We start from the raw sequence: 16,799 nt of genomic DNA on the forward strand, positions 1-16,799 counted from the left end.
ATGCCAAATATACTTAAAATTCAGCTCTAAGGTAATATGATGAGGAACTATAAGAATAATAATTGGGTCAGAATTTGTCTCTCCTACTGGTTGGATGTATGTATTCGTGGAAGATTAGTACCTCTATGGGTCGCCCAGCACTTTGGGGGGGGCTACTTCCCACCTTTGGTGATACCTGATCCACCTGACATGGGACTTAGGATAAGTCAGAAGAAGTTTCTCTTTTGAGGAGCAAAACCAAAGATGACCAGATAACAGGACAGATCTATAGAGGAATCAAGGGACTATTAAATATTAGATTGATCAACTAGATATCAGGACAGACATACCTAAGAATTAAGGGGAGATAAAATTCTATAGCAGGAAAGTCACTTAGGTCTGGCTACTACCTGACTGGACCTAAGAGACAGTTGTCCCATCAGAGTAGTTGGTTTTTTTGTTTGTTTGTTTTGTTTTGTTTTTGTGGGGCAATGAGGGTTAAATGACATGCCCAGGGTCACATAGCTACTATTAAATGTCAAGTGTCTGAGGCTGGATTTGAACTCTGGTCCTCTTGAATCCAGGGCCATTGCTTTATCCACTATGCTGCCTAGCTGCCCCCCAGAGTAGTTTTAATTTTCATTTCACTAATCAGTAGTGATTGAGAACATTTTTTTTTATATGGTTTGCTCCCTCTCCCCCAACTCGCTGTTTCCCTTCTCCTTCTGGGTCTTCACCACTGTCTCCCTCTCCCCCACCTTATCCTGACCCTTCCCCTCCCCTAAGTTTGAACTTGCTAAATCTGGGTTTGTGAGGCCTCCTCTTACCCCTGTTTTAGTGGGATCAAATCCTTTTCTTAATCCCTCTCCTGCACCCTCCTTATACCTTCCTATGCCAGAGTGCAGTCCCCTGCATACTCGGAGTGGTCAGTCATACTCAGGACCTTCTACTTCCAAGCCTGTACTTCCCTTGAGAGAAGTAGCCTCAGGGGATGGGACAGTAAGAGTTCATGTTCTTTTTTCTGTGTCTGATTTGGACCAGATTAAAGAAAAACTTGGGGGGGTACTCTGAGGACCTGACCAAATTTATTGAGGGTTTTAGAGCTATCTCCCTTCTGGTTAATCTTTCCTGGGCAGATATGCATATCATCTTATCTACCTGCTGTACTTTAGATGAAAAGAATTTGGGATTTGGCTAGACCAGCAGAAAATGAGGAGGCACCACAAGACTGGTTTGCCTTGGGCAGGGAGGGGTCCCTGGGGCGGCAGCAGCATCCTCAGTGGACCCGAATTGGAATTATCAGGAAGAGCATGGGGATAGAGAAAGGAGAGACCACATGATTAGGTGTTTAAAGAAGGGATGAGGAGAGGAATAAAGAAGCAGGTTAATTATGAAAAACTTAAAAGAGGTTACACAAGGGGAATATAAGAATCCTGCTTTATTCAGAAGTAGGCTCCTAGAGGCTATGAAGAAATATGCCAATTTGGATCCAGGGGAAAATGGAGGGGCTAATCTGTTTAACATGCATTTTATTAGCCAATCAACTCCAGACATCAGAAGGAAGTTACAAAGGTTCGAATTAGGACCCCAAACCCCAGCTTCCAAACTGCTGGATGTGGCATTTAAGGTCTATAATAACAGACATAGCTATTGCAGAGGAGAAAGACTGAAGGGCACGCTCCCGGAGTAAAGAACAGGCAACGATCCTTGCTGCAGTCATTGCTTCAACAGGAGGCCTGGGGATAGAATCCTCAAACCGCGTAAATTGCCCACAGGCTTCCAGGGGCTAGGGAGTGTTATGCCCAAGGGTCTCCTCCTGGACCATGCATGAACTGTGGGAAGGTAGGGCACTGGAAGCAAGCTTGCCCCTCTGGCCATCAAAACGGACAGCGGAGGTAAGATTGCTGGCCTAAAACCCAGCTTCCTGTGCTCTGGGACCAACCGGACTTGGAGTGATGAGGTTGGGAAATGGCTGAGGGGAGGAGAGGTCTGGGGGCGGGGGGAATGGCCCAGCCCCCAAGATATCCATTACTATGGCTGAGCCCAGGGTCATATTGGACATAGGAGGTAAGAAGTTCGATTTTCTTATTGATACGGGCTTTACTAGACTCTGCATCAGGCTGTGGAACTGGTGGCCAATTAATGTCTTGTAGGGAAACTTTGCCCCTCCCATGTAGATATGGGAAACATCTTTTTCAACATAGTTTTCTGGTAATTCCCTCTAGTCCCTGCCCACTACTTGGCAGAGACTTTATGAGTAAATTGGATTCTCATTGGTACCAAATATTTTAGTTTTTGATGTCATTCCTACTTTAGAGAGACCACAGCATATACTGTTGGAGGTATGGGACAGAGTAGAGCCAACTGTCTGGGATGTGGGGATTCCTGGGAAAAGCTACCCATGTTGATCTTGTGGAAGTCTGGCTTAAACCTTTACATCCCTATCCCCATAGAAAGCAAAATCCTATAAGTTCAGAGGCCCCCCTTGGTTTACAACACCTTAGTGAAAAAATTTTGAAATACGGTTTACTTACTCAGTGTCAGTCACCTTGTAACACTCCTATTCTGCAGTTTAAGAAGCCGAATGGTGAATGGAGGATGGTACGGGACCTCCAGGTGTGACAGGTAAAACTAAATGTGTGTGGTCACCCTACCTGTCCCCCGTGTGGGGAAAGCTAACTAGGATAACAGTTTAACTATTAAACGTTTATTAAAATATATTAGAGGTTAACAAAGAGAGAACAAGTGTTTCTGAAAGACCAGGAAAACCCTAACTACCTCAACCACTCCTGGTTCAGCTGCCAACTCCATGAGGTTCCAACCACCAACTCCCAAAACCAACTGACAAAACCAACTGCCTTACACACTGCTTCAAGCTGATTTGGCTCATGCTCTCACAGCAGGGGGCCCCTGATAATAATATTCTCACACAGTGAATGGTTCCTCTCTCCTATCTTGGCTCTGCCACACCCAGAAACATTATCCTCAGTTTACATAAGTTGGGAAAACTGAGACAGATGTTAAGGCATTTATTTGCCCAGAGTCACACAGCTAGCTATTAAGCTCCTGAGGCTTGCTGTGAACTTTCCCAATAAGGCCCTTTTTGTCAAATTCCACTCACAACATTATATAGTATTCAACACACACATAGTATATGTGTGTAAACATAGTAAACATCACAACATAGTATAGCATTAAAAGTGTACATTCCTTTGGGTAGTGCTGTCGTTTGTATTATACTGACAGAAACTAACCATGAGAACACCCTACTCTTCCAGCTTTCAGGTTGTCCTTCCCTTCTTTGAGGATTGCTTCCTAATAAAATCCATGCAACTTTTTTGTGTGCTTTAGGAAGCTGATCTCCAGATAGCATATGTGTAGGCAATGTTCATTCATGGTATTGGCTTATAATAGTTCTGTGTTTGGGCTTTCCTTGGTTTGGGTATGAGGTCTATATTTGTCTCAAAGATTTGGGTAGAATAGTTTCTTATATATTTGATATAATTTTCCTTTCTTCTAGTTGGAGTATTTCATGTTTTTGGAGATACCCCTTTTTCCTTTGTGTTCTCAGTTTCTTTAGCGTAAAACTGTGCAACATATGTTCTAATTGTCCTTTTTTATTTCTTCTGGTTTTGTTGTGATTTTACCTTTGTATTTTGCTGTGTTATTGATTTGATTTTCTGTTCTTCCTTTTTATCAGATTAGCTGAGGGTTTTCTCAACTTCATTAGTCATTTCAAAGGACCCATTTTTAGTTTTATTTGTAATTTTTATTTTTTATTTCCAGTTTATCTATTTCCCTTCTAATTTTAACATCTTTTGTGTTTATGTTAGGTTTATTTATATACTTTTCTAGTTTTTTAAAATGTATATTCAGTTTACTAATCTTTTTGTTGTACATTCATTGTTGTTGTTGTATATTCTTTTTTTTTAACATATAAGGTATTTTCTTTTTTCCGTTACATGTAAAGATAGTTCTCAACTTTTGTTTATACAAGCTTTACAATTTCAGATTTTTCTCCCTCCCTCCCCTAGACAGCAGGTAATCTTTTGTTGTTGTATATTCTTAATGTATAATTGTGACATTTTTAGCTGAAAGCCAGAAAATATGGCATGTGGTTTCATTGTTATCACTTTCCTTTACAAAGTTGTCATTTCTGTGATTTGTTCTTTGACTCAGTCATTATTTAATATGCAACTTAAGTCTCCATTTCAGTTTGATCTTTTCTTTGTGGTCCCTCAACCAATGTTCATTCTTTTTTTTTTTTTCTTTTCTTTTTTTTTTTTAGTGAGGCAATTGCTTTTAAGTGACTTGCCCAGGGTCACACAGCTAGTAAGTGTTAAGTGTCTGAGGCTGGATTTGAACTCAGGTACTCCTGACTCCAGGGCCAGTGCTCTATCCACTGCGCCATCTAGCAGCCCCACCAATGTTCATTCTTACTTCATTATGGAATGAAATTATGTATTGATTATTTCTGCCTTTTTTACATTCATTTGAACTATCTCTGTGCCCTTGTGGTTAAGTTTTTAGAAGTTTCATGTGTTGCAAAGAAATATGAATATTCCTAGGTTGCCCCATTTAGAAGATGTCTTAAGTCTTTTAACTCTAGTTTCTCTAGAAATTTGCTCATCTATCCTGCTTTTATCTCATTATGCTAAATTTCTTCCTCCTTTTTTTCATTGTAATTACTCATGTAGATTCCCCTTCAACTATTCTTGTTCTTTATAATTTAAAATTTTCATTCATTTTTCTTCCCATTTCCAACAAGGATTTCTCTCCCTCTCTTTATTGCCCATCTTCTTTCTCTTTTACCTACTTGTTCTGTGATTTGTAGCCCCTATACTTATCTAGTCTGTCTGTCTTTCTGTCTGTCCATCCTGTATACTTCATATAATCAAAGCCTCCAAGTATCTATATTAAGCTCTACTCTCTAGGTGCTTTCAGCCATTGCTTGTAGGGCTCAATCTATGGATTCCCCTTTTCCATTGTGTTTTATTCTCAGAATAATGTGTATCATTACAGGTTTCAGAGAGAATACTGCTCCATGGTAGGGAAAATCCAATCCTCTCTTGTTGACCTTTTATTTTTCTTAAACATTTTCCTAGAAATCTCAACTCTGTGTCCATGCTCTCCTAGTCCTACAAATGCTAGTTGCCCCCAGGGGTGGCGATTCCAACCTCTCCCGCTCTAGAACAAGTAAACTTTTCAGGTATTAAAACCCCAGGCCTCAGTGTGAAGTCCTCATTTCCCTTTGTTTGGGACAAAATTGCCTCAGTTTACCCAAATAATTCAAGGAGACCACCAAGTCGAGCAGAGGCAGACTTATTACATTCTCATGAGAACGGGTGACCCCATGCCAGGGATGAGGAGCACACTAATGGGCTCATGAGTTGGGTTTTCATGGAAATTTTGAGGGGGGGTCCCCTTGGGCACAGGATGAGCTCACAATCTAACATCCAATCCTGTCTCACCCAAGATGCGTGTTCAGCTCGTGATCAGGGTATGGATGCATGCTCAGCTATGACTGAGAGCTGGGGGGAAAGGGGAGGGGAAAAGGTCAAATCACGGGAGGGATGAAACTACCCCAAACCACTCCACCCAGGTAAGGAGGGGCAAGGGGGAAGAAGGGAGCAATGGTACTAGGAGCTGGGGCCTAGGAATATAAAAGGGAGAGGTAGTATCTGGTTGGGGTCCGCACTAGCAAGAGACATCTTCTCCTGCCTAGTCATAGAACAAGGGGGGAGGTGTGCTGTGGGAACAGCATAACTAACCCATGTAATGATTGGAACGACGCCACCTGCTGGAGATGTACTGTAGAAAAGCTCCGCCATGAGGAGAAGGCCTCTGAGGGCAAGCCATGTGGTCAAGGTCCTTGGTGTCAGGAAGAGACGTTTGCTCGTGGGTGCTGTCTATCAAGGATACCAGCCAATCAACTTGAGGAGCCTTCCATTTCTGGGAGGGGAACATGAAGGAGGAAGCAGAGGCTGGCGGGACGGTGCTTCCTCTTTGGCTGCGAGACATCAGCATGGTGGCAGGGAACTTCAGAAGTAGGAGATTAGGAAGGCTAGGATTGCCAGGGTATGAGAAATCTCTTCTCAATCTTTCTCTTTCTTTTACTATCTTTCAACAAACCCTTTAAAAAATTCTAAACTCATTTGTCAGTTTCCCCCCAAAACTGGGGAGGAAAGATTAGAACCCACATTTAGAATTTTAAATTACACACCCATAACAAGGACTGGGGGTTTGGAATGTGGGGGGGGGGGAAGGGGTGGTATCAGGGTATATCAGGTTCAGTAAGGCAAGATACATGGTTTCTGTTATTTGGAATTAAACATGAACAGAATAATCTGACAATAATGGGGACTGGGGGCTGGGCACTTTCCAGATGCCATCCTCAAAATCTAAACTGACTCAAGTCCATCTATCCCATACACCTTCACCCATAAGAATAGTCGTCAGTGGAATCCCCTCCCATCCTCCAAAGTAAGACCTCCTTCCTTCCATCCTCTACTCTTTCAATCTTTCCCCTCTCCTCCTCACCCACTGTCCAAATGCTCTTCTCTTTCTGAGACCATAGAGGTCATCTCCTCAATCCTCAAAGCCCCAAAAGACCCATGCTGTCTCCTAGAGAGAAGATATGATCTCCCTCATCACTACTTTCCAAGATTTTTTTCTTTTTTTCTTCTTTCTTTCTGTTTTTTTGGGGGGTGGGGTAGAGCAATGAGGGTTAAGTGACTTGCCCAGGGTCACACAGCTAGTAAGTGTCAAGTGTCTGAGGTCAAATTTGAACTCAGGTCTTCCTGAATCCAGGGCCACTGCTTTATCCACTGCACCACCTAGCTGAACCCCTGAGAGAGAGAGAGAGAGAATTAACAATTAACAGTTAAAAGTTAACAGTTGTTAAACTAGAGAAAATATTATTTTAAAATATTTCTAGAAAATGGTTTTTAGACAAAGAAATAAAAGCTATCTATAGTCATATAAAAAAATGCTCTAAATCACTAGTGATTAGAAAAAAAAGCAAATTAAAACAGCTATGAGGCCCTACCTCACACCTACCAGACTGGCTAATATGACAGAAAAGGAAAATGACAAATGTTGAAGGCAATGTGGGAAAACTGGGATACTAATGTACTGTTGGTGGAGTTGGGAACTATTCCTGCCTTCTGCAGAGCAATTTGGAACTATGCCCAAAGTGTTATAAAACTGTGTATATTATTTGACCAAGGAAAGCCACAATTAGGTCTGTATCCCAAAGATATAAAAATTGTAGGATGGGTGGAGCAGAAGGACTTAATGTACAAAAATGTAACAGCTCTTTTTCTGATGTCAAAGAATTGGAATTTGAGGGGATGACTATCAATTGGAAGAGGCTTGAAGAAGTTGTTGTATATGATTGTGATGGAATATTATTGTGCTATAAGAAATGACAAGCAGGATGATTTCAGAAAAACCTGGAAAGACTTACATGAATCAATGCAAAGTGAAGTGAGCAGAACCATGAGAACATTGTGTACAAAGTAACTTGTATGCTGAACAATTGTGACTTGGCCCTTCTCAGCAAATTTCTTTCCTTCCTTCCTTTGTTTCTTTTTCTTCCTTTTTTCTTTCCTTCTTTCCCTCCCTCCCTCCCTCCTTCTTCAAGTTTTCTTGAAATGACTATTATAGAAATATTTTACACATTTACACATGTATAACTTATATCAGACTGCTTACCATCTCAGGAAGAGGTAAGGGGAAGAAGAGAGGGATAGCATTTGGAACTCAAAACTTTAACAAAATGGATGTTTACAATTGTTTTTACATGTAGTTGGGGGGAAATAAAATAATTAAAAAATATTTCCAGAGAAACAAAAAAGGAGGTTTTAAAAAATATTTCTACAGGTGATACCTTTCTCTGGGCCCCACTTTCAGTTCCCTTACTTCATCCCTAGTTGCATTTCTCAGTTCAGAACAGTGGAGATGTTTGTGCCATATATTATATGGATTTCAGACATCTTTCAGAAGAAAAACAGAGGCAGTTTCAAAAGAGAACATTCCTGAAAAAGAGTCATCCCTTCGAGTGAAAATAGAAATACTTTAACATGTTGATCATTCCTTCTCCACTTCTGGGGGATATTAAGAAAATGAATCCTAGAAAAAGAGTTGGGAACTAAAGCAGGACTGGGATATGAGAAAAATAACCACATAGCAGAAGATTCAAACTAGAGGTGAAATGTATAACGATTAGGAATGTGGGAAAGGCTTAAGTCAATGCTCAAACATTTCTAAGGAACAGAAAACATACTATCATAGTTTTATTAATGCAATAAGTGTGAAAAAACCATTGAGAGCTCAACTCTTTTTTTATATGTGATAATTAATGTTGGAGAGAAGCCTTCCAAATGGAATCCATGTGGCAAAGCCTGTGGTCAAATATCTTCCTTCCTTTCTTTCTTTCTTTCTTTCTTTCTTTCTTTCTTTCTTTCTTTCTTTCTTTCTTTCTTTCTTTCTTTCTTTCTTTCTTTCTTTCGTTATTTATTTTAGTGAGGCAATTGAGGTTAAGTGACTTGCCCAGAGTCACACAGCTAGTTAAGTATTAAGTGTCTGAGGCCGGATTTGAACTCAGGTACTCCTGACTCCAGGGCCAGTGCTCTATCCACTGCGCCATCTAGCTGCCCCATCTACCCTTATTAAGCACCAGAGAATTCATACCAAAGAAGGCTTATAAAAGTGATGAATGGGGAAAAGTCCTCAGGCAGATCTCAAATCTTATCGTATATGAGAAGGTTTAGATAGGAGAACAGACTTAAATGTAGGAAAGCCTTTATTCATTTATTCATTATGAGCTATGAGATGAGTCATTACGGAACAAAGCCTTATATATGCATAATGCGAGTGCCAATCCAATTGTATATCGGAAGGTTAATATAGGAGAGAAGGCTCAATATCATGAACATGAGAAGCTTTTCTCATGGTATTAATCATAAGAGTCATACAGGAGAAGAGCCTTTTCAGTGTTATGAGTTTAGGAAAGATTTCAAATTGTATATAATATCAGAAATGGAAGAATGAAATAGCATTTATTCATTAAGAGTTCACTATGCATCAAATGCTATTTTGGTGTGTCTTCATCTCTCCCAACTACCCCACTTTAGACCTGCACGCTGCATATTATCTTCCAAGTTAGAATGTAATTCCACTCAATTCAGGAAGCATTTATTAAGCTCCTACTATGTGTCAGGCACCATGTTTTGTGCTTGGGACACAAAGAGAAGCAAAATATGGTCCCTGACCTCAAGAAGCTTACAATCTAATGGGTGAGACAACATGCAAACAAATACATCCAAAGTAAGCTAAATATAGAATAAATAGGAACACATGAAGAGAGGGAAGGTAATAGAATTAAGAGGTGTTGGGGAAAGCTTCTTGTAAAAAGTGGGATTTTAGATGGGACTCTCAGGAATCCAAAGAAATCAGTAGTCCTAGAGAAGGAGGGAGAGCTTTGTAGACACAAGGGACAGCCAGAGACAATGCCCAGAGTTGAGAGATGGATTGTCCTGTATATGAAATAGCCAGGAGATTAACATCACTACATTGAAGAGCATGTGTGGGGGAGGAAGATGTAAAAAGTCTGGAAGGTGGGTGGGGCTATCTTATGAAGGACTTTAAAAGCCAAATGCAGAATTTTGTATCTGATGCTAGAGGCAATAGAAAGCCACTGAGGTATTACTGAGTTGGGGTTTGATATAATGGGACCTGCCTTTCAGGAAAATCAATTTAGTGTTTGAATGGTGAATGGATTGGAGCAGGGAGAGACCAGAGGCAGGCAGACCCACCAGAAGGCAGACTGGAAGGAGCAGAAGCAGGAGGGAACCTTCTAAAGAAACCTGGGATAGAAAAGGGCATCATGTAAGTTGGAGAGGATGTTCAGATTTACAGAGCTGTCCAGGAGGGTGAGATTTGGGGAAACAATTTAGAATTTATCAAAACAGAAGCCAGGTTGCAAGTGACTAGAAGGTGAGAAATGTAGGGTAATGAATGTAGAGTGTAAATACTTTGTATATATCCTTATGTATCATTAATTTATTAAGTTTCTGCTTTCTATATCTGTACACATGATTGTTATCTACTGCATGTGATGGTAAACTTTTCAGAATAGGTATTGTTTGATTCTTTGAATTGCATCCCAGTACCTAGCACAGTGTCTGTTCCTAGTCATCACTTAATAAATGCTTATTATTGGATCGGTCTATTGACCTTCTAAGAGAAGTGAAAGGGAAAAGCTTAAACAGGTGGTTTGATCACATGAAGGATCTTGCAGGATGTGGGAGACCTGGACATAGTGATGAAAGAGGTTAAAAGGGTTAACAGATAACCTATCAACCTACCTAAAAAGGGATTAACAGAAAAACCTAAGACCCAAGCTCTAATTTAGATCTGAGGTCTAAGAGGGATTCAGACCCCAGTTAATGGATAAGTTAAGACTCGAAATCTTCCTTAATACAAGTCAGGGCCTAGGTTCTTGTTACCCACATTAAGCACTCATAACAAGAATGTAAACTCATATAGAAGTAGAGAAGTTCTAACTGATAAATGAAAATATTTTGAAATTAGGAATGGGAATGAAAAGGTGACATTGGCAGAAAAGGCCAAATTTGTCCCCAGATTCACCTTATGTTGTGTAAACCCCCAAAACACACCTCCACAGGAAAAGGTACCTGCCTCAGGGATTGGCTCAAGTCCCCAGGAAGTACAAATTAGGACAAGCCCTCCCCTGTACCTCCCTAAAGTGGAGATTATTATAATGAGACTGATAATCAATTTATCCATACTATAAATATAAACTGTCTTTTCCCTATTCAAGAGATAGCTCCATGATGCTCTCCCTCTGGTCACTCAATATATTGGAATAAAACTTGGGAAACTGACTCACTGCATCTTGTAATTCTTTTGGAATGATTCACAATCAATTTGACCCTAAATCCATCCCACATTAATAGCAGGAAGGACAGAGACAATGGGTAAGGAAAGACTGAGATTAACATTGTACATATGTTTTCCAAGCAAACACTCAGGGGGTATTTGTACACTAGTAGTTCTGTCCTTCACACTCAGTCATTTCTGATCAATCATTACCTAAGATCATTATCTCTTTACTGGACTGTGAAGTCAGCAAAGTTCTTCCACCCAACCTTTCCCAAGAAGGATGCTCTGGAAATACTAAAAACACCCATGATCCTGGAACCTGCTCATTCCCAGGACAAATGTCCAAAGGAGACGATGAAAGTAATAGAGCTGTGGAGCCTGCCAAGGCATGATCCATCAATAGGATAAGAGGGCAAAGAGTGTAGGGGATAGTGTAGAAATGACCCGGTTAGCGAAGGTGAGGGCAAGAGGGGACAAAGTAGGCAAAACAGGAGTGATGTCCTGGGAAATAACAGGTTTCAATGTTGTCATGTCTCAGTGAAGACAAAGAACAGGGTAAGGGGTAATAGAGAGAAAGACAGAATGCTTAAGGGCTTTTGCAGTTCACATACCTGGGTGAGAGTAAACTCTCTCTGGTAGTATGACCATCTCTATACATAGCTGAGGTGGAAAGGAGGAGTTGACTGGGAATTGACTGGGAAATAGGCATTTGGAGTTCTTGAGGGAACATCTAGATTTCAAAAAACCCTGGTATAATTGTGGGTATTGGGGTGAAGGGAAACATTGTGATAAGCACTAAACTTACAGAAGCAGGAAGAAGAGAAAGTTCTGGGCCTCAGGAGATAATAGCTCCTAGAGGCTTGATTGATCAATGGGATTGAATGAGCCTCAAAGGCAAAGAGATTGCTGAGTGAATGTGGCAGCAGCAGAATCTGAAAGAGGAACTGGGGGAGGGGTGGGTGCAAGGATTCTTCTCACTCCCCCACTGTGAAAAATCAGTTGGGGTTTCTGAGTAAAAGTACAACCAGTGTTGGAAAAGGTACATCCCCAGGAGGGAGCCCGATCTCAGGATGAGGAAATCTCACAAGCCAATCCCAGGTGACCACAGGCAGAGCCTCTATTCCAGTGTGAAGTAGGTGTGGCACTGGCCCCTGAAACTCTAGGAAGGATTCAGCCCTCAAACCCTTCAGGGGAATTCCTGGAGAAAGGATCAAGTACCTTCTAGGTATAGGTCCTTGGTCTTCAGGAAGTTTTTCTCTGTGACTGGCATCAGATCATCAATGCAGATAAATTCAGTCACAAAATATAAATTCTCCTCAAGGAGAATCATCAGCATTGCCTGGCCCCCTAAGAGTGTTCACTGGGTTCTCAGGCTGCTGAATCTCAGCTCTTCTCTTGGACAGCTGCCTTGCAGTCCCAGGTAGCTCTAGTATGCAAAGATCTCTGGTAGCCTGGAGATTTCTCCCCAGACTTCATGGCAAAAAACTCAGGTTCTTTAAGGAAAGTTGGAATTTCCCTCCCCTAGGTGTAGTTCCCAGCTGCCTAAGATGGCACAGTGGATAGAGTGCTAGGCATGGAATTAGGAAGATTCATCTTCCTGAGTTCAAATCTGGTCACAGATACTGACTAGCTGTGTGACCCTGGGCAAGTCACTTAACCCTATTATGCCTCAGTTGCTCATCTGTAAAATGAGCTGGAAAAGGCAAAAGCAAAGCATTCCAGTATCTTTGCCAAGAAAACCTCAAATGAGATGGCAAAGAGTTGGATACAAGTGAAATGACTAAATAACAACAAGACGACTGAGCTATGGATGGAGACACTACATCCTCAGAAATCTGCAATTTCTTTGTCTAATGCAAGGGTGGCAGTGCAGTTAAAGAACAATGTATAGGGAATCCTCTTCAAAGGATATCAAGGGGGTTGCTACTCTGTAGGGGACTGAAACTATAGCTAGTGCTCATTCTGAGAATGGTCTTTCAGGTCCTGGGCCACAAAATGCAGAAGACAGTGCTGCAAAGAGATATCTAACCACCATAATCATTCATGGACTGGGGCTAGATCCAAAGATTATGGGAAAGGAGGGGCAGAGCCAGGATGGCAGAGATAAGGCAAAGATTCTGGGAGGCTTCCATCAGGCTATACCCTGCTTAAAAAACAGTTTTTAGGGGGAGTTAGGTGGCACAGTGGTTAGAGCACCAGCCCTGGAGTCAGGAGTACCTGAGTTCAAATCCGGCCTCAGACACTTGACACTTACTAGCTGTGTGACCCTAGGCAAGTCACTTAACCCCAATTGCCTCACCAAAAAAAAAAAAAAAAGACAGTGATAGGCTGAACTTGCTAATATCCAGAGGTCCTACTGCAAAAATACTTTGAGGGTACCTGATTGAATGAAAAATTACAAAACAGCCTTTTAAAAAAAGCGTTATTGCCCTGTGGCTTGTTACTAAGGAGGTAAACTCCCTGAGAGATCCAGAACAACCTAGGATGGCCAATCACACTGTCTGACCTTGCAGAGCAGCTCCTAAATCTTTTTGTATGTCATGGACCCTTGTGGAGAGCTTGGTAAGGCCTATAGATCACTTCTGAGAATCACTGGCTTTAAATGAATTTTAAAAAAGAGAATTACAAAGAAAATCAATTATATAAAAAACCACGGTGATGAAAATAATTTTGAAAATAAGTTCTGGGCTGGTAAGGGGTACAGTGCATAAAGCATCAGCCCTGGATTCAGGAGGACCTGATTTCAAACCCAACCTCAGACATTTGAAACTTTACTAGCTGTGTGGCACTGGGCAAGTCACTTAACCCTCATTGCCCTACATGAAAAAATGAGTTCACAAGGATTTACATGAAGTGATGTAGCATGAAATAGACAGAATCTAGAAAACAAAATAGCCAATGACTATAAATATATATGCAGACAAAACAACCACAAAATGAATGCAAAGGGAAGGTGGCAAAAGTGGAAAGAATGAAGACTGAGTTGAGATGGCAGAAGATAAGGGGTATTTGAGCTCTAACCCACTCCACCAAGATGGAGAACACACACCAGATCAAGTTCTGATTGAAAAAGCCACGAAAACAAAAAAGCAGGGATTCCTTTTTGCAGCCGAGGACAACATAGGGAGATAGTGAATGTCTGTGGAGACTGGGGTTGGTCTGGATAGGAGCTGACTGAATTTCAGAACAAGGAGAAATTGTGCACCAGGGTAAGAAGAGATCCCAGCTACACAATAAGGAGGGCTTAGATGTGTGGAGGCCACAGAAACAATAACCTACTGGCAGCTCTGTCTCCTTACTAGGAGTTGCAGGTCACAGAGGTGAGGTAAGCTGAGGTCCTGCACTTAGAAAGCCTGATCCAGCATGAGTGGCAGTCATGGACCCAGTTTTGTGGTGGCCTTTGGTATGTGACTGAGGCCAGTGTAGAGGGATCCCTGCTTGGAAATAGGGAGAGGAGGAGTGCAAGGGTGACAGTGTCTTCTTCTCCCCAGAACCTGTGCTTCTATCCAACAAGCCAAGTTAAATGTCTCATGGGAATCTGAAAACACTCCTCTGTGATAAATAACTATAGATGTTATTGACCCCATTTTAGAGATAAGAAAACAGAGGCCACAAGGAATGAAGGGAATCACACAAAGAGAAAGCATTTGAAAGCAATCTCCCTGACTCCTGGTTCCTATACATCTCCAGGGTGGTCTCTGACTCCCCCCACCCCAACCCAATCTTTACTTCTATGAACTTAAGCATTCACAAGAGGTCAGGGCTGGTAGTTCCTTTTCCTCGGGCAGTTTTTGTTTTCTTTAGGTCAATCCCCCTCTCCCATTTACAAAATGAGACTTGTAAAAGTTTCCTATTTTCTTCCTGCAGTACCAGGGGTAGATATACCAAAGGGCATTTTTGGACGAATGATTCCTTTCACTTTTATGACTTACCCAGAGTCACACAGCTAGTAAGTATCTTAGGTAAAATGTATTTGACCTCAGACACTTGACACAGGCAGGCAGGACTCCTCAATCCTTCCAGGCTGTGTTAAAATTGCATCTTGCTCTCCTCTCCTGATCAGCCCCTCCCCTTCTAGTTAGGAAGTTTTAGCAGGTGTGAGAAATTAATATTTCACTCTTAAGTCACCCACAGTGATCCCCAAACCTTTTTATTATAGTCCACACCTGTCTTAGTGTTAACCAGTCTGAGGTGATTGCCCCCCCTCATGAACACCTCCTCTTTGACGAGCATATATACTGTGACCCCAATGCCATGAGGGATCTTTGGTCTGATAGCCAAATGACCATCCCTTTATTAATAACCCGCTGGCCTTATTAATAAAATGACTCATGAGAAAAAGATTGCCAAGGGGGACCTGGCAGTCTTGTCCAAACTGTTCCAGAGATCAAGCTTGACTTACACATTGTATCAGGAATAAACCACAATTCACATCCTAGAAATATGTGGCTGCAGGCACTGCTGGGATAGATTTCCAGAGCTCATGCAGAGCTGTCCAAATTCAGAGCAGCAGAAAACCCAGAGGGGTTCCTCACTTGGGGATGTCCACAATCTAGCCCAAGGCAGCACAGAGAGGAGCTGGTCTCTCCCCCAAAACCCTATAAAAAGGGGGCCTCAAAGTCCCCCCAAAACCCACCCAAGCTGCCCCACCCTCCCTGCTGTAACCCAGAGGAGGGGGAGGAAGCTCTCTGCCCTTGACCCTTTCCCACCCCTCCCTTCCACCTCCCAGACCCCTCCATGACGCTGTGCCCTCTATACCCCTCCCCACTTTTCTCAGCTAGTCCCCCAGCCTCATTAAAGCATGATGGCCACCCCTTCCTGCTGCCCCCATTCCATTATTGGGTACATTAAATATTCATTCACTTAGTGCTGTAAGCAGAAGGGTGAGGGTGAACAGTGTGGGCCAGTAATGGAACATGCAAGTACCAAATTGAGCAATTATTTACTGCTTACGGTGCCACCGACAAATTTTTAGTTCAAATCCCTTGATTTGAAAAAAATCAAATCCTTCAAAGGGTTTGTGAACCTGTAAACGGGAAGGGCTGCAAGAAGACTAATAGTGAAGCATGTGGGAAACAATTTTTTTCAGCCAGTGTTTCTGATAAAGCCCTCATATCTAAAATATAGAGAACTGAGTCAAATATATAAGAATATAAATCATTCCCCAATTGAGAAATGGTCAAAGGATATGAACATGCAGTTTTCAGAAAGAAAAATTAAAGCTATCTACAGCCACATAAAAAAAAATGTTCTCAATCACTACTGATTAGAGAAATGCAAATTAATACTACTCTGGGGGACTGCTAGGTGGCACAAGGGATAAAGCACCCACCTGGATTTAGGAGGACCTGAGTTCAAATCTGAACTGACACTTGACACTTACTAGCTGTGGAACCCTGGGCAAGTCACTTAACCCTCATTGCCCCACAAAAAACCGCTAAAAACAACAACAACAAAAAAACTACTCTGATGGCACAAGTGTCTCTTAGCTCCAGTCAGGTAGTAGCCTGACCTAAGTGACTTTCCTGTTAGAGAATTTTATTTCCCCTTACTTTTTAGGTGTGTCTGTCCTGATATCTAGTTGGCCAATCTAAACATTAATAGTCCCTTGATTCCTCTATATATCTGTGCTGAATATCTGGTCATCTTTGGTTTTGCTCCTCACAGGAGAAAATTCTTCTGACTTACCCTAAATCCCATGTCAGGTGGATCAGGTAATCACCAAAGGTGGAAAGCTGTCCCCCAAAAGTGCTGGGCAACCCTCACAAGAGGTACTCATCTTCCCTGAACACATCCTTTACCTTTCTTATTCTTATAGTTCCTCATCATGTTACCTTAAAGCTGAATTTTAAGTGTATTTGGCATACATTCTGGGCTACTTGTAAAGGATCAAATAACAACAATGGGAGAAC

This window comes from Dromiciops gliroides, chromosome 3 (assembly GCF_019393635.1).
Source record: "Dromiciops gliroides isolate mDroGli1 chromosome 3, mDroGli1.pri, whole genome shotgun sequence".
Classification (NCBI taxonomy): domain Eukaryota; kingdom Metazoa; phylum Chordata; class Mammalia; order Microbiotheria; family Microbiotheriidae; genus Dromiciops; species Dromiciops gliroides.